General features: G+C 37.4%; 1 pseudogene across 1 annotated transcript; it reads right to left on the reverse strand.

The window, feature by feature from the left end:
- Positions 1–462: 462 nt before the first annotated feature.
- LOC149248125 (putative linoleate 9S-lipoxygenase 5) lies at positions 463–4,170 on the reverse strand (annotated as a pseudogene). The gene is made up of 9 exons (XR_016265709.1): positions 4,082–4,170; positions 3,643–3,947; positions 3,305–3,546; positions 2,825–3,160; positions 2,631–2,716; positions 2,390–2,497; positions 1,955–2,259; positions 1,331–1,594; positions 463–1,240 (listed from the first exon to the last, which is right to left on the reverse strand). The product of XR_016265709.1 is annotated as a putative linoleate 9S-lipoxygenase 5 (transcript).
- Positions 4,171–18,363: the final 14,193 nt, after the last annotated feature.

An 18,363-nucleotide genomic window follows, 5' to 3' on the forward strand; every position in this document is an offset into this window, starting at 1 on the left:
AATTATTTAATAGGAAAGAAAACACGAAATGTAATTTAAAGTTAAAGAAATGAAAATATCAAATCTAAAATAAAATTACCAATTTTAAAATTAATTTAATGAATTTTATGACACCCCTGAAACTAAACATAACTCACACTAGCAACATTCCTTTTACAAAATCAATATAAAGATTAAAAAAGAAAATATATCAAAGAAATTTACTCGATTTTAAACATTAGCAGCTATATAATAGAGGATGATCAAACAAAACATTTATGTTATGATTAAACAAAACATTTAAGTTATGAAAGGCAACGGATTTGCGATTTCACTCAAACATATTAAAATTAGTGTAGCACACAATATTCATACTGAGTGCGCTTACATAGTTCACTCAAACATAAAGAAAACAGTGTAGCACAACAAGATACTTGTGCATATGTATGAACTAACGAACGGAGTCGACGAAGGCACTATATACTATATAGAGACGCTGTTGGGAATTCCTCGAAATGTAAGCCCAGCACCTGCCTCGCCAGTATCGGAAGTCCCTGGGTATAAGAGCGTGTAGGGAACATCCGCAGGGCCACGCCGGTTTTTCAACCTTTGATCTGTGTTCCTAGTCTTGATATTCTGCTCTATCTCAAGTAGCTGGAAGCGAAAGCGTTAGAATGCTGTTTCAACGCGAGAGTCATCTGTCCACTCGGAGGCGGAGCCCTGCCCCAGGTAAACCTCGTCGGTAGAATGCTTCGATAGAAGCTCCAGGACAGCCATGGTTGTGGCACAGGTCTTTGGATTGGACACAGTTTTTAGGAAATAGGCTTCGGGGTCACGAAGGAAGTCTAAGTATTGTGGGGATCCTTTCTCTGGAATAAGTTTCCGGGTGGTGCTGGGGTGATTGGGCATGAATCCGGCATAGTCGTACTGCCCGAAATTGACCGCTGCATGGTGTGCAGAAGCGATCCAAATGAGTGTGGTAATGCCTTCTTTCACATCCTCCACACTCTTCATCTTGTACCATCCTCCCTCATCACCCTTCTTATCTCCGTGACCCACTTCCACCATCTCTTTCCACCATGCCTGAACTTCTCTATCGCTCTCCACACTTTGGTCATCCTTGTAATACAGCGATATGTAGTCGGATACCCAAGACCTCAAGGCCGCCCATATTTCAAGCCCGTCCACTGCATACGGATAATCTTTTATCACAAGCCTCACACCATTTACTTTATCAGTAGTATCGCGCACAGCCATACCCCTGGACATGAACCCGTATCAGTGCATTAATATATATGTTAGTCCCACAAACTAATATTAAAGTAAAGTTACAGCGTGGTTATAATATTACCTTTTAAGGAGATCAGCTGGCAGTCCCTGCTCGTTGAATCTCCAATCCATGTATGCTTTGGCCGAAATTTCCATAGAATACTTACCACTCGTAAAGCATTGCTCGATTATGCCTCCTGCATTTATCAACGATTGACGAGCAGATCGATTGATCTCCATAGTATTGCGAAAGTGAGGGATGAGCAACTTGTGAAGTGGGTGGAGTTTGCTCAAATGTCTATGGGCAGAAATGATAAATGGCTCCACCACAGCATGAGTCCTGAGCCTGCATGTGAAAGGAAAAAAGAAAAACAAGTATTTTATTAATAATCTAAGTATACAAAATCACAGCAAATGTCAATATCATAAAGGTAATCATTAATTTTTTAACAAGCTCAAACTAAAAACAAAATAATGATCTCCGCTATTTAAGTCTTATTCTTCCTCTGCCTCTTGATCTTCTTCATCTTCATCTGATAGTGATGAATATTTTAGAAACCTCCTAAAAATTTTCCTACTTAATTTCTACTAAAAGACTTTTCTATATATATGTATGTTTAACCTAAACAAAGTAACTAAGTAACTGTTATTGAAATTAACAAGATTACTAAACAATATTGAAATTAACAAGATGGCTATCTCTTACCAATGGCTCACCAACTGATGGTAACCGGAATCGTTTGCCCGCACATGAGCCTTCGCTAGTTGCCATAACCATCCATGATCTTCACCGCTATAGTCAGGAGTGTAGACCTGTCTTGAACCCAAGCCCACTGATGTGGGAGGCAAACACAGCTCAATGGCCACAGGCTTTAGAGTTCCGGTGTCGGCCAGGAAGAAAAGTGAACGGGTAGCGTAAGCTTTGCTGGTAGGAAGCTGGTTGACAAGCTCCACGTACGGCATGTAAGCGTCATAGTAGTCCAATATAAAGAGCCGAATCGATTTAATAGCCTGCTATATGGACATGCATGCTTAATGGTTGTCTGTCTATTGTATTGCGGAAGAATATTCAAAATACTAGTATATAATCATTAACGAACCATTAAATCTAATTAACAATTTAACTGAAGGAACTAAATACCTGCTCCACCGAGATGCCATCTAGGCTTTTAAGAATATGTTGAGCGGTGATTGCACTCTGTTGGGAACCATAGATTTGTGCGTTCAGGTGGCCGGACGGTGGAAAGCTCTGTAATCACATTAAGAAGTTCGTATCCACATTAGTAGTCATAATAATAAGAAGTTCGTATCGACATTAGTAGTCATAATAATAATAATAACAATATTATTAAAAAGAAGTAAAAATCTCGGTTGCTTCGTACTTGTAAACATCGAATGACCATCGGATTCACTCCAGAAAGCGTCTGGCGGGCAAACTCTTCTTCTGTCATCCATGCAGCGTCATCCCCTGTTGCACAGACACGGATTTCATTCAGTAATTATCAAACATAATTAATAGGGCTCAAAATGCACCAAATTCAAATTTAGGAATACTGATCGAGATTAATCAACTCACTGTTAATGATAGTGGGAAGCGGAAACTTGAGAATAGCTTGATCATCTGTATTCAGAATCCTTTTCATCGTCTGACCGGGAAGGACCTCTTTGGCTAAAGTGGTTGTAATGTTAGTCAAAAATGAAATTCCCTTACTATAGAGACCACGAACTTCCTTCAAACTGGCAAACTCAGGCTTAACAGCTGACATTATGGCGGGTATAACTACTTTAGAGAAAGCTTTGAGGAAATGAGCTCTGAAGTCTGAAAGGCACTCCTGCGGGAATTGTTCGTCTGAGGGAATATAGAAGGTCTGTGTAAGTCTGCATAGCCGGTTCAAGCTCTCGAAAGCCTGACCTGCAAACGGTCGTAACACGTAAAGCGTAAGTTCTATTCTATATATATATATATATATATATATATATTTTGTAACGTAAAGCGTAAGTTCTATTCTAATACACTTTAATTTGATCATCTAACGCATGGGCAGCAGGTCGTTACTGGTTTTAGAACGCGGACGACCAGTTCTACACCTGCGGGGATATGGCAATTCCCGCGATCCAACCCAGCACTTTCCTTTCTAACTCCTTCTTGGTGTCAGGATCGCCCAGATCATTGTAAACATCGTAGTCATAAATGCGCTCCCATGTACTCCTTTGGCCCGTTCCATTTCCTCTCAATCTCACCAGCTCTACGTTCCTCAAAGCCACCAGACCTAACGGCGTTTCATCGGGAAGATAGCTCTGCACACATGGATACATAAATATTAATATTTTCATTTCACACGGGGAGTGTGATGGAAAGCGTACGTAAATTTAACGAAATTAGACGTTATGTACATTATTTGCAAAGATGACTCGTTCAGCGATTAGATTGGAGGAGATGACACTCATCCACTTGGGATATATCCAGGAGTTGCACAGGAAACGAATATCGCCTTTTCCGGGGATTTGAATTGAAAGCTCTTTTAGAAAGAACTCTCTGGAGTGATTGTTTGTCACCAGTACAGCGCCGGGGATCCCCATCTCAGGAGCCCACTCGAAGCTGATTCCGTGTTCTGAATCCTTACTCACGTATTCCAGCGAGGGGAGCAAATATTTCCATTGTAAATCAGCAGGACGACTACGTATACCGTGGCCCGTTTCTGCAATAACAGATCAATTCACGGCTGCTATAACTACTTGCGTAATAATTGACATGATATTACATGCATGGTAGAACAAAGCCAAGGAATTCATGACGGCATTAATCTATAATCTTGCAAATTCATTATTTCACCTTGATCTATGTGGTCGCTACTGACGAGCTGAAAATTCACCTTCTGTTGCAGCAACTCGAATACACGATCTCCAACGCTGGCAGATATATCCTTGCCATCAGTGATCAAATTTGAAGGGCAAGACTTCATTTTATTTAGAAGGGTGCACATTCAGGGCGCCCTTCCATAATGAAAAGCATAAAAAAAAGAAGCAATTCAATTGACAACAATAAATTATCTTCAAATTTCTTTTTTTAACACATGGTGAATCGGTAATAGTTTGGAACTAATATTGAGTTTGAAGACAACATACTATTGGTTTCCGATGCCTTGACAATGTTGCAAGCTACAAGATATTCCTCAGTTTATCAAGAACAATAACCCCTTCCAACACATTTGCAAGTCTAATATTCATCATACAATTCATACGCATTGTAACTAACAAGTGATAGGGCAACTGTGTTCATAACATTTATGTTCACCAAATGTTATGTTTTCTATCTTTGAATTACTGTTATATTATGCAGGCAGAAGAGCCTCAATAAGATGATTTCACAGTACAAATTCCACTATGCCAAGAGTCATTTGATGTGGTATGGAAAAATGCCATATTAAATTGATATGAGTAGTGAAGAAAATATGTGTAAGAAATACAATGTTATCCAAACAGTAAAAGGAAATTGTTTCGATCAAACTATGGTTAATGGGATTTGTAATAACATGCTACATTGGACTGAAAGAGTGCTTTTGGTAGTTTTCAAGTGATGATTAAAATAGATGTGGCATTTGAATAAAGTATCTAAGGAGATGGAACTCCTTGTTGCTCTAAGGAATGGTTATATTTTACATCAATTCAACTTCCCCAATAGGACATGTTTGCCATCTATGGGCCATTTTTCTCAGATAGCCAGATTTCTTCAAGTTTCTAAGAGTAACAAGGCCATTTTGCTCATATAAACAGGTTTCCAATAGTTTCTGGGATTAACCGAGTATCTTTGGTGGAATAAATACCTTCACCCACACTCACCCACACTCAGCAGCTTAGTTGAAGAGTTATTCCTTAAATGTTACTCAACTAAACTAAACTTTATGATAATACTCACAAAGTTAAGAAAAACATGCTTACCACATCAAAGCATTTTTTTTCTTTGATAAAAGAAACTCTTCTCCCTTGCCTTACAACATCAAGAATGACCCCTTTTTAACATGTTTGTTGCATTCTCTGTTGTCTGGACTTCATGCAAATGGCAGTTCTGCCCTTCTTTATCTGTTTCATTTCAACAACTTACAATTCCACTCTTGCGGGCCAAGAATTCCCTTACCACAACTAATTTCTATCATTCATATTTTGTAATGTCTTGCTGCCTTTGCTTTTGTGGTTTGACATTTATCTTGCTATATCATTACTTCCTGGTCTTTGTACTAATTCACCTAGAGAAGGAACTTGTACTAATCTATTTGGAGTACGAATTGGTGTTTCCTCTCACTAGACTTCCCTTCCAACAAGAATAGCTTGAAGACCTATTGATCTGCATTTACAATAGAATATATAATTCTTGCATATGGTAATTAATCTAAACTCAAGGCATGCTTTTTGATCTTCTATAAATATTCAATTGCCACCGTTTGAAAGGTTTCAGTTTTTTATATATTGAACTTTTCTTTTATACAAAAGTTCCAAGTTCGAACGTAATAATTCTACAATGCTTAGCATGTCGTTTCTTATATGTTGTTTGAGAATTTGTGAGGTTAATGTGTATTGTTTATGGATTTGTTGTTAGAGACTTTGCGAGATTAACAGTTTTACTTAATGATAGAATCTTTCCACTGAGCACACAATATATATATATATATATATATTTGTGTGTGTGTGTATGTAGTACACTGTTCAATACAATACCTCCAATTCCAACAATGTTGTATGGCAAACTTTCATTCTGGCTTGTAAGATGTTTATGATAGATTGTTTCTCCTGTGCATACCAAAGTTTCTTTTATAACTTCACTATATCAGTATTTAGTACAATGTTTAATTCAATACCTCAGTTCTTCCAATTCCATACAAGTAAAATTGTCAAAATCGAATCTGTTGTAACATCTCACACTTGCAACTATTGATTGTGAAGCGTTGGTGTAACTATTCTATGTTATCAGGGTTTTTATGATATTTTCTATCAAATTTGTTTGGCAGAAATTTATTAGAATCATAGTTTGATTTTTCATTGAATATATATATATATATATATAAAATATAATCTAATAAAAATGATTTTGCTAAATTCTAACTAAAAATTCCAAAACATGATATAACAACATGGATCATTGAAATAACATAATCCAACAAAAATATTTTTACCAAATCTCAACTAAAAACTCTAAAACATAGTATAACCACACCTTGCTATTGCTGAGCACATAGACTTATAAATGAAAAGCTATTAAGCAGCGGTGATTTTTACCATTATGAAATAGAAAGCTATTAAGCCTTAATGGTTTTTATCAGTAATAGATAAAAAATAATAATGACATAATTTGAAAAAAATGCAGCTCTCTCGTGAGATAATTTCTCATTGAATAGACTGCACCAACAAGAGCGGAATCACGAAGAATAGGAGCAGAAGTCTAGAGAAAAGTCTAGACAAGTTGGGAAGGTACCTGAGAATGATATTGCTTGAGAGAAACAGTGCTCACCGGAACCTTTGTACAGGAAACTCTCCACCCTACACACTTAACAAAGTCACTGAAAACAATAAATGAACAAACAAATCACCTTACCAATTTTGAAAATAATTAGATGAATTATTGTTCACAAAGAAATCAAATCCATAAACACCACACTATATAATACCTTAAAAAAGTATGACTCTGTAGTAGTATTCTTACTATTCACTAGACGCTTTGCACCCAATTCTCTGCCCTAGACGCTGGAATCAAGAAATTACAGTAGTATTGTTACTATTCACTAGGTGCTTTTCACCCAATGCTCTGCCCTCGACGCTGGAATAAAGAAATTAAAAACAAATTGACAAAGAAATGTTAATCCAGAAACACCTACAAATAACAAATGAATTACTGAAACAGAAACCAGAAAAATTAGAGATTCCAATTGCTATTCATAATAATATGAAGAAAGTTCAGATCTCTCGTACCTTATGCATCCATTCAACAGAGAAACGAGCTAATTCATCCATCCATTCAACATAGGAACAACCTAATGTGTTTCATTGAAATACTTTTGTTTCCGAAATGTTTTCCTCTTCGTTCTGCACTGGTTGGCCCTAATCTCGATCGTCACTGACTTTCTATAAAAGCTAACATGGAAAGCTTTATTCCATTTGAATCTAGTTTTATTTCATTTGAAGCTAGCATGGAAAGCTTTAGCCCAAATTAGAAAATGCAATTCAAAAGGAAACTGCTGTTTTTGAAATTGGAGCAACTTGGAAACTGTCATTTCTCAAATGGGATTTAACATCAGTTGAGAAAGGAAATTTAGAAGTTTAACTATTCTAAGGAAATTTACAAGTTTAACTATTGTAATTTGTGATAGAGGCACATCAGTTGGAAATTGAAATTCTCAAAGTCTGGATTTCAGAAAAAATGAAATTTAAAAAAAAAATTAGACGAGTTGACAACTTAATAGCCCTTCTTAAAAAAATTTATAATATTATTCCAATTTCTTTTTAAAATGACAAAATTCAAATTTAAAATTTTTTTTGACTAGTAAAATTTTCTCCCTACTTCTGTAACGTGCCAGAGGCCCTTTGAAGGACTGTGATGTGTTCAAATTTGATCACTGCTTGACATCGAGAAGAGACGTTTTCCGAAGGATAACCCTCCCTTCGATCTTGGTAACTCCCTTCTTGCACCTCCCGAAAATTTCGGAATTTTTCATTTCTCTGTCAACTGTAATGCCTATTCAGCGTATACTTGCCCTTGCCTCGTATGTTACATACATAAAATCATTGGTATTTATAGAATGGTCCTCATGAGTAAACAGGTAATTTTGCTTTGTACGAATGGAATCACATATCACCTTACAATGTGAAGAGTGGTCCTGATGAGTAAACACATACAATGTGAAGAGTGGTCCTGATGAGTAAACACCTAATTTTGCTGGAATGATTCCAAATCACTGGATTATAAAATGTTTCTCTCACCACAATAATTGTTATAATTTTCCTCCCCATCACGACTGCTTTCACTAAAAAACTATTTTATTTGAAAAGTTATATTAAATCATTATAATTTTCCTGCCCACCAAGACTGCTTTTAAGAGTAAATTATTCTATTTGATGGATCAATTTATTTCTTTCGCATGTTTCTTCAATAATATTCTTTCTCATCCCCAAGACAATTATTCACCCCAGAATGTTATGCGAGCATAACTTTGGCTGGCTTATTCATCCTTTATCCAATTGGAGGTGGTGATAGGTTAAGCATCTGCAGGAAAGACGTCATCTCAACCCCGTATCTTATGTCACTTAAGAGCCCGTCATCGTCTCGTTTTCAATAGTTATGGTTGGTGTGAATTGTGAATTTGTATTTAATTGTAAAAGTGATTGCTTACTCTTTTTCGGTTGTTAGGATACTATGAAGTAGTTGATTCAATAGCAAATCTAACAAATCTATCTCTGCTGGAGGTTTTTTATTTTGTAGGATTTTTTTATTTCTTTTTATTGAGTAGGATACTAATGTGTAGTTGATTCAATAGCAATTGTAAGCATCTACATTTGATGAATCTACAAGTAAGCACCTACATTTAATGAATTGCTAAGTATTCTAGTTCAAGAGGAATAACAAAGAAAGAATGTCAACTACAGATCTAAGAGCTTCGTACACCTTCATCCACCTTCCTTTACCTTCAAAATACCTTTCTCACCTTCATGATGCTCTTGGGCCCAAGGAAATCTTGTAGCAAAACTAGGTATCATGTGGCATCCTGTAGCAGTCTTGTAGCATTGCTTAAACTTGGCTAGATTTGCTTTAAGATCTTGATTTTTGCATTTTGGGATTGAATAATTACCCCCATACTTTGAATCAATGGTTAGGGATACCCAAGGACCACTCTAGACCCATTCTTTCTTCACTACAAGTACAAGACAACAATTAGAATCACAATGACTATTCTTTTATGCAATGAGCAAGGATTGTGCTACTAAAGCTAAAACCATCTTACGCTCAGTAATATAAATGGAAACTCTTCAATGCAAATATATTAAACCTAATTTTTGAGGTTACACTCTTACATTTTTTAGTCATGTGTTGTAGTTTAAATTTCCTCTTTCAAGGTAATCTGCAAATAGAGTAATGATTTACATTATGCAAGTAAAGTGTTGACTTGATTGTTTTGCAAGTAGAATAACATTCTTTATTTCTACAACTAGTATAGTATATTCCCTTCATGTAGCTATAATTAGTATTTGCATTTGATGAATGACACTTTCATTTCTTCAATTAGGATAATGTTCATTGTCCTGCAATCAGAGTAGACTCTTTCCTTTTCACACAAATTATCTTTGTAAGCTAGTTGAAGGAGTGGTCTCTACATGCCTTGATATGATTCAATGACAGAAGGTGACATGAGTAGAGCTTGACTTACAGTCCATATAGCACTGTCACCTCTAAGTTTGTTCGAATCCTAGGTTGATAATTTTACGTTGGTAGCCTTGGGAGTCATAACATTCTTGTTGCAATACCAGGGCTAATCACTTTTTGGCACCTCTATCGGGGAGGGGTCCAAGTAGGTATTGTTTCTACTTAGAAGTTTCTTATTTTTTTTCCTCTCTTTTGCATCGATACTATTAATTTGAAAATGTTAGAAAAATGGGAAAAGTTCGAAAAAAGCTAGAGCTAGTTCTTTCATGTCTCATAGAAGTAGGGATATCAACAAAAATTCCTGCCAAAAACCCAAACCCCTTCAAGCAACCAACTATCATTCTTGTTTGGTGACTTTGAACTTCCCTTTCTCACTGCACGAGAGTTAGAAAACCCTCTAGGTGAGCAACTTGAAATTTTTGAGGAACCCGTATGGGAGGAACAACTCGTCTCACCTACCCAAACCATGGCTGAAAACAAACAGAATGAGTTCTTTCCTATCCGAGAAATCAATTACGATGCCAAAATGAAGAATATAATCCCTACTTCCCTTCCAAACTTCTATGGTCTAACCTTTGAGGGCCCTAACACATTCATGTTTAAATTTATTGTTTTATATAGGACCTGTGACTATACCTCTAATAAACAGAAGCTGAAGTTGTTTCCATCCACCCTCAAAGATGGAAGCTCGAGGCAACATCACTACTTGGGCACAAATTCAACAAGACTTTTATGAGAATTACAAGGGTTATTGTCAGTCTAAAGAGACAAAAGAGGGAATCTTTAGGAATAACTTAGGACTAGATGAATCCTTAGAGGACTATGAGGAAACATTCCAACTCAACTATAGGAGGGCTAACTATACCCTTCACTATGAGTCACTCAAGCTAGTACTTCTCTGAGGGATCAAGGAAGATGTAATGGAGTTCTCAACATCCTACTTGGAGGAGACATTTACGAGCTACCTTATGAAGACATCAAGATAATATTCAAGAATAATTCTAGGGCTATTAGGAAAAAATGTAGGTTTATTCAAGGCCTTGTCAACTCGTCTCCCTCTACATCAACCATCAAACATGATATAGGGAGTATGTTGGAGGATATCAAAAGTGAAATGTTGCATACATTTTCCCTATCGTTGGACACTATGTAGATTAAAAGGAAGCAAGAGGAAGCAGAAAGGGAACTAGTTATCTTTTTCCCAAGATGCACTAGGAGGCATCCGAGAAATGAATGCCCACTAAACGTCATAGAAGTCTGCTCTATATATGAGGAAAATCATGCAATAGAATGATGTCCCTATCCACCAGGCCTAAAATTTATATAATAAGGGGCAAAAAATTGTTTTGAGAAACTTTGCTTCATTAACCAAAGGAGACACCAAGGCCCTTGGCCATATTAACAAGGCATGCAAGGTGCACGTTATCCTCCTTATAATCCAAATAAAAATGCACCTTTCCATCTTTGGCACCCTTTCAATCATCCACCATGGTCCACACCCTCTCCATGGTCTTATACTCATCAATACTCTCCTAAGCCTATTAATCCTCCTTTCCAGCCATATCCACCTTAACCTCCTCAATGGGACAACCCCTCACAACGATGGAGGCCTCAAGTAGCCCATCCTCCAGACTTAATGCCTCGTCCTCAACCTCAACCATAAATCCCTCACCATAACCTACCTAAGAAACCTTAAATTCCTCCCCAACCCAGTACAAACCTAAAAAATAAGTAATCACAATAGGTTTACAGTGGGGAGACATCTTATCCTTCTTATGTTGTGGAAATACAAGAGATCAATGTTGAGTCTGGGAAGGTACATCCAAATTGTTACCCACCTTCTCCACCTAAACAACTTGAAAAAGAGAATAAAGATATTATCCCTAAAGCTAGTGCACCTCCCTATCTTGAAAGGTTGTTCCAACCTAAAAAACACACCCTGGAAGAGGCTAAAATTCTGGGAAATTGAATAACTTCTGTGTCAAAATACCCCTTCTTTAAGCCATCAAAGATGTCCACATCTACATCAAGCTTATGAAGGAATACGTTTTTAAAAAAACTGGGAGAAGAAGGAGAGATAACCCCACTATCAATGTCGTTGGGAAGTTGTTTGATCTAATTCTTTGGAGGGTGATCTCCCTAAAGTACCTAGATCATGGTAGCTCAGTGGTGGATGTACAGATTGGTATCATTATGGTCCCTAATGCCTTGATTTACCTTGGGGTTTAAATCAATGTGATGACCAAGGAAACTATGCTCAAGCTCAACCTCTAAGGGGCCTTGAGGGAGACCACTACAGTGTTGCAGCTTCCAGATATATCCATAGTATCTTCTGAAGGAGTTATTAAGGATGTAATGGTCTCCGTCGAGTCTTAGGAGTACCCCACATATTTACTTGTCCTCCAACCCAAAACCAAGTTTAATGGTTACCCTCTCATCCTAGGAGGGCCTTTGTTGGCCACTATTGATGCCTACATTAGTTGTAGGCCTAGGAACATGACCATCAAGAATGGGCATCTATCAAAACAACTTCTGTTATACCCTCCTGCTCAACCTTGTTTTGAGCATGACTTTCCCTTATGGGTCGAGGATGAGGAAGAAGAATAATTTTATCAGACATCCCTCCACCAATTTTGTACACTAGACAATGTTGTAGACGGTAGGAAGCTTGATGAACATGACCTTATTGACCATATCTTACATAATAAACCTCCCACTACCATTCCAGTTGATGAAGTGTTGAAAGAATCCTTAGAACAATCTGAGATCTATCCATGGAATAATACATTCTATGTTGACATTGATCTAGATCATGCCAAGGTTGTGGAGATTATCCCATCAAGAACTCCAGATATCAAGCCCTGTCTCTCAACCAAGCAAGAAGAGAAATTATGCACTATGCTAAGACAACACCTTGATGCTTCTACTTGGGACTATAAGGAAATGAAAGGTGTGCATCCCTCAATTTGTAACCATAATGTCTACATCAAAGAGGGATGCAAGCCTCTGGGCGAACCCTAGAAGAGAATGAACCTAGCTCTTAAGGACATTGTGAAAGAGGAATTACAAAAGCTACTAGATGAAGGGTTCATATACCTCATTTCAGATAGTGAGTTGGTCTCCCCCCTTGTCATAGTCCCCAAGAAAAATGGTTAGTATAGGATCTATGTTAATTATCGAGAGCTTAAAAAGGATACAAAGAAGGATTGCTTCCCTTCATTTTCATTGACCAAGTCCTAGATGGCCTTGCAAGGAAGAGATTATTTTCCTTACTAGAAGGATTTAATGGGTACAACCAAATATAGATCAGGCCCGAGGACTAAGAAAAAACCACATTCACATGTCCTTGGGCTACCTTTTCCTATAGATTCCTTCCATTTGGTTTGTACAATGCTCCTTCTACCTTCTAGAGGATAGTTCTGAGTATCTTTGCTAATCTTGTTCATGACACTATTGAGATATACATGAATGACTTCACTTGTTATGCATGTGACTTCCAGGAAGTTATTTCTAATCTATGTTAAGTTTTAAGGAAATGAATTGAGATGAATCTTTCATTAAGTCATGAGAAATGTGAATTTTTTATGAATGTAACAACTATCCTAGGCCACTCCATATCTATGGAAGGGATACATGTTGACCCCAATAAATTTTCTATCATTAAAAGGGTCCCTATCCCCCAAAAGCAAAGGGATGTCCAAAGCTTCCTTAGATTGGATGGGTACTATAGAATGTTCATTAAGGACTTTATTAAGTTGGCTTCACCCTTGTTTGGACTACTAGATAAAGACTCAGACTTCTGTTGGACAAACAATTGTCAAGAGGCCTATGAATTACTAAATGATAAGTTAACCAATTCACCCATCCTTAGGGATCCCAATTGGGAATTTCCTTTCCAAATTCACATAAATCCATGAGATAAGGTTGTAGGAGTAACCTTAGGACAAGTGCAACACAAAATTCCCTATGCTATATATTTCATTAGTAAGAACCTTTTAGGCTAAAATTAACCATATAGACATTGAAAAAGAACACGTGGTTGTGGTACACTCTTTGAACAAGTTTAGGAACTAAATCATTGGATATCAAAATTTTGTTCACACTGATCATGCAACCATTGAGTATTTAGTGAATAAACCTGATATCAATGCGAGGATCATTAGATAGTTGTTATTATTGCAACAATTTGATTTAACTATTGTTGAAAAAATTGGGAAAGAGAATTTGGTTGCATATTTTTTGTCAAGACTGGCTTTGGTTGCAGCAAATGAGGAGATAGTAGATGATCAACTTTAAGATGAAAACCTCTTTTCCATCTCGGTGCTATCTCCTTGGTTAGATGATATAGAAAACTACCTGGTTACTGGGAGGTTCACTCCTAATTTATCCTCCAAGGAGAAGAGAAAGATTGTTAGGAAGAGTGCCCCTTTCAATTGGATTGGGGGGATCTTTTCAAGTTGGGGCTAGATCATATTTTGAGGAGATGTGTGAGCGAAGAGGAGATCTTGACATCCTCTAAGCATGCCATGATGGAATTTGTGTGGGCCACTTTGCTTCTAAGGGGACAACCTTTAGAGTTCTACAAGGTGCTTACTATTGGTCCACTCTACATAAACATGCAAGAAAGTACACCACCATGTGTGATTAGTGCCAGAGGATGGGCAAGCCCACACCTAGGAATGAAATTCCCCTACAACCTCAAATGACTCCCTAACAATTTGAGAAATGGGGCATGGAATTAATTGGGCCCATTGATACCCCATCAAGACAAATGAAGTACACCATTGTGTGCAATAATTACCTCATTAAATGGGTTGAAGGAAAGGTTGTGAAGGAAGTAACTGAGTAGAATGTGGTTGAATTTATCAGGTAGAACATCATCTACATGTTGAATTTTCCAAGGGATTTTTTCACTAATCAAGGGACACAATTCACCTCAAATCTAATTGAAGACATCTGAACCAACACCACAGCGAGCACATAAAATCCTCGACCTATCACCCTTAGGAAAATGGGAAAGTTAAAGTCACAAAAAAATCCTTGGAGAACATTTTGACGAAGGTTGTTAGCAACAGTAGAAAGGATTTGGTAGACACACTTATAAAATCCACTTGGGCCTACAATACCACTTGGAAGACCACCACTGGATTTGCCCCATTTGAATTAGTTTATGTAAGGAAGGCCCTTTTGTCCATTGAATTTGAATATAATACCCTAAGGACAATAGCTCAGTTCGACTTATGCTTCAATGTAACATAGCAGGAGAGGCTACTCCAGTTGAATTGTTTAGATGAATTCATATTGCACGCTCTCTTACACATGGAGGTAGTCCAACTAGAGAGGAAAATATGGCATGATAAACACATCCGGGAGTGAGATTTTCAAGAGGGTGATTGGGCCTTTTTGTATGATTCAAGGTTCAAGGATTTCAATGGAAAATTAATGACAAGGTGGTTCAACCCCTATCTAGTGGAAAAATGTTATCATAATGGGTCCATAAAAATAAAAAAAATTAATGAAGAATGCATCCCCTTGCTTGTTAATGGTTACTCATTGAAGTTGTACAAAACACCTTTCCAAAAGAGGATTTTATTAGTTGAATTAGCATGGAGATGAATGTTGTTGGGAGGCTCACAACCCTCAATTCACTAAGATTTTGACGAGAAAAAGAAAAACTAAAGGAAAAAAGAAAAAATAAGGAGCCTAGGTGGAAGCATCCATGAGGCATCTAAGGCAAACTCTAGGGTTTAAAACCTCCATGAGGCAACTGAAGTGAAAAAAGGAGAAAATAAAAGAAATATAGGATGAAAATATCTGATGAGCCCCAAAAATGGGTAACTTTATGGGCTAATTTTTCCTATTATTCTTAATTATTCCACCATTCTTCATAGTTTTATGCATGCTTTTGAATATATTTATGTTAATTGAATGAATGAGAATAGTCACTTGACCAAAAAGTCTAATCCATGCTTATTGCAAATTTTTGGACATCTTTTGGACCAAGGTCGGGCATTCATGCGCAAGTTGATAGCCAAATATGAAGGAATAAAGCTGAGGATTTGTCAGAGGGGTGTCTCCTACATTAAATGACCCCTTCCTTGAGTTCTCCACCATCAGCTCGGAGTTCAGCAACCCACCAAAGATGATTTGAAGGGGCAGTCGAGCAAGTTTTGTGAAGTGGCTGATTAACTGCAGTTTTGAATGGCCAAGCTCCTAAAGTTAAGGATTGGGAGTCCTCGTGTTGCATAAGTAGGAAGGCTTCAAGCCTTTGTAGTTTAGCTATTGAACAGTTGTTTTTCACACTTGAGTTTAGCTCTCCATTTCAGCTCATTTTCGAGCTCTTGTTGTAAAGAGTTTTGTGACATGACTATAATTTTTTAAGGGAGATGAATTTCACTTTGCACCAGCTCTGAGCTTTCTTAAGAGGCTGTAGCTCTTGGGGTTGGGCCCAACCCAAGTGCCAGTACCTCCTCTATGTACTTTTATGTGTTTTCCTTGCATTCATAGAATAATTTCTGTTATTTAGGTTAAGATCTTGCTTTGTTACTTAGGTTCCTTTTGATGATTAAAATAGCTTTTCATGCTTCAGGTTGATTTGACAGTTTGGTAATAGAAAATATCTACCAAAAGGCCATCAAGCAATCATTGATCTCATCTCTCCCTCCTTGGGACCATGAGCTGAGACCAAGGCATATTTGCTGCCACAAAAACATTGTTTTTTCCTTCCAATGCAACTGCTAGTGTTAAATTTTGAGTTGAAAAAGTTGATACCAGTTGTAATTGCATGTTTAGATCTATTCTTGCTTAGTTTCCATAGTTATCTTGCCCGTTTTCCTGTCTACAATCTTCTATTCATCATGTTTCTAGTTTTTACGTCAGTTTAGGTCAAAATAGATAGATCTCTGGTTTTTCTAGTCTTGGTTCGATCAGTTTTTGGAAATAGTGCACGCAGAACACCTGTGATACATTCCCACCTATCATTCCTCCATCATACAACCTACTCCAACCCCTAGTTCTAGATTCCTTCCCTTCATTCACCACACTTTTCCAATTTGACCTAATTTCTACATTCTTGTGCAAATTGCTTTCTTCATCCTTGAACAAATCCAACAATCTTCATCACTCCTTAGCTTCATTCACTAGGTCCTATACCCCTTCAAATCCTCATCCATCCTCAATTTCCACTTTCCCACCATTTTTTCTCCATCAATCCTCTAAAATGCTCTTTCGACTCTTCCTGTAAAACATCCTGTAGAACCCCCACAGACTTCCTGTAGAAGTTCATGTGAGCAGTTTTACAAGATTTGATCTCTGTGAAACTCTCTGTAAGGGTGCTAGGGACCCTTTTGGCCCTCTTCTCACCTTCCCAACCTCCTACAAGTTCCCACTCCATTTCCTTTCGCCAATCAGCCTTTGCATAGTCAAAAACAATTAAAGCACATTCATAATAATTCTGCAAGATTACTAAAAAATACAAAAAGATGTTTTTTTCTATATTTTACTTCATAAGTAGCTTAGTCACATGCATTTTACCTTTCCAAGAGTCAATGGCATCCATTTCCATAGCTTTCATCTCTTTTCTTGCACCAGTAGGATTAGTCGGTAAAACTAGGGTTTGCATTTCCTTTCAGCGCTCATCTTATTTCTGCAAGTATACTAGCCTCTTTTGAGTTAGATTTCATCCATCACAGTTACAAGCTTCTTCTAAGAGCTCATAGAAGTTGGCTTAATCTCCTAGCGAACTTGTGCCAGCTGATCAAGTGCCAGCCTGTGGCAAGAGCTAGTACTTGTGCATATAGCATCATCGCTTCCAAGTTTGTTACGAACAACCGGGTTGATAAAAGTAAAGAAGCGAGTCCTAGGAGTTGCAGCATCATTGCGGCAATACTAGAGCCCACCATGTTTTTGGCGCCATTTCCGGGGAAGCATCAGAGTATTTGTGATTGCTGCTTTTCTTCTATTTTCTACTACAACCTTTTGTTAAGTAGTTTATTTTAGCAAGAGTAGAGTAGCTGTTTCATTTCCATTTCTACAATTTCATTTCAGCAAGCATACGTTAGACATTTCCCACTTTCATAGATTAGCATTTCAATTCTGCAAGCGTAGATTAGCATTTCATTTCTGCAATTTCAATTCTGCAAGCGTAGCCTAGCATTTCAATTCTGCAATTTCATTTCAGCAGCATAGATTACTTATTTCCTACTTTCATTTCAATTCTACAATTTTCATTCCAGCAAGGTTCATTTTAGTTAGTTGCAATTTGTTGTTCAATCAATTTCAGTTTTTCAGGTACAAGCAGAAAAAAAAAAAAACAAAAAAGCAACCAAAAATATTTTATTTCATGCCTCGTACGAACAGAGACAATTCAGGAAAATTCTTACCCAACACCCCCACCACATCACTGAGTCACCCTTCTCTCTTCTTCGGTGGAAGTGATCCAGAAGAACCTATAGGTGAACCTCCAGAGATATATAAAGATCCTATAACAGAGGAAGAGCAAGAAAACATTCCTCCTGAGAACATGGCTGAAAACAGAAACGGTAGAGGAAATGGGGAGAGAATAGAAGGCACCTTTCCCATCCGAGAGACCAATGGGGACACAAAAATTAAAAACATAAGTCCCTCTACCTTACCTCGCTTCCATGGATTGACCATTGAAGACCCTAATACCTTCTTGTTTGAGTTTGTTGTCCTTTGTCGAACTTATG

The sequence above is a fragment of the Pinus tabuliformis genome, chromosome 7 (assembly GCF_031772625.1).
Source record: "Pinus tabuliformis cultivar Carrire ecotype Pingquan chromosome 7, CPIR1, whole genome shotgun sequence".
In the NCBI taxonomy this organism is placed as follows: domain Eukaryota; kingdom Viridiplantae; phylum Streptophyta; class Pinopsida; order Pinales; family Pinaceae; genus Pinus; species Pinus tabuliformis.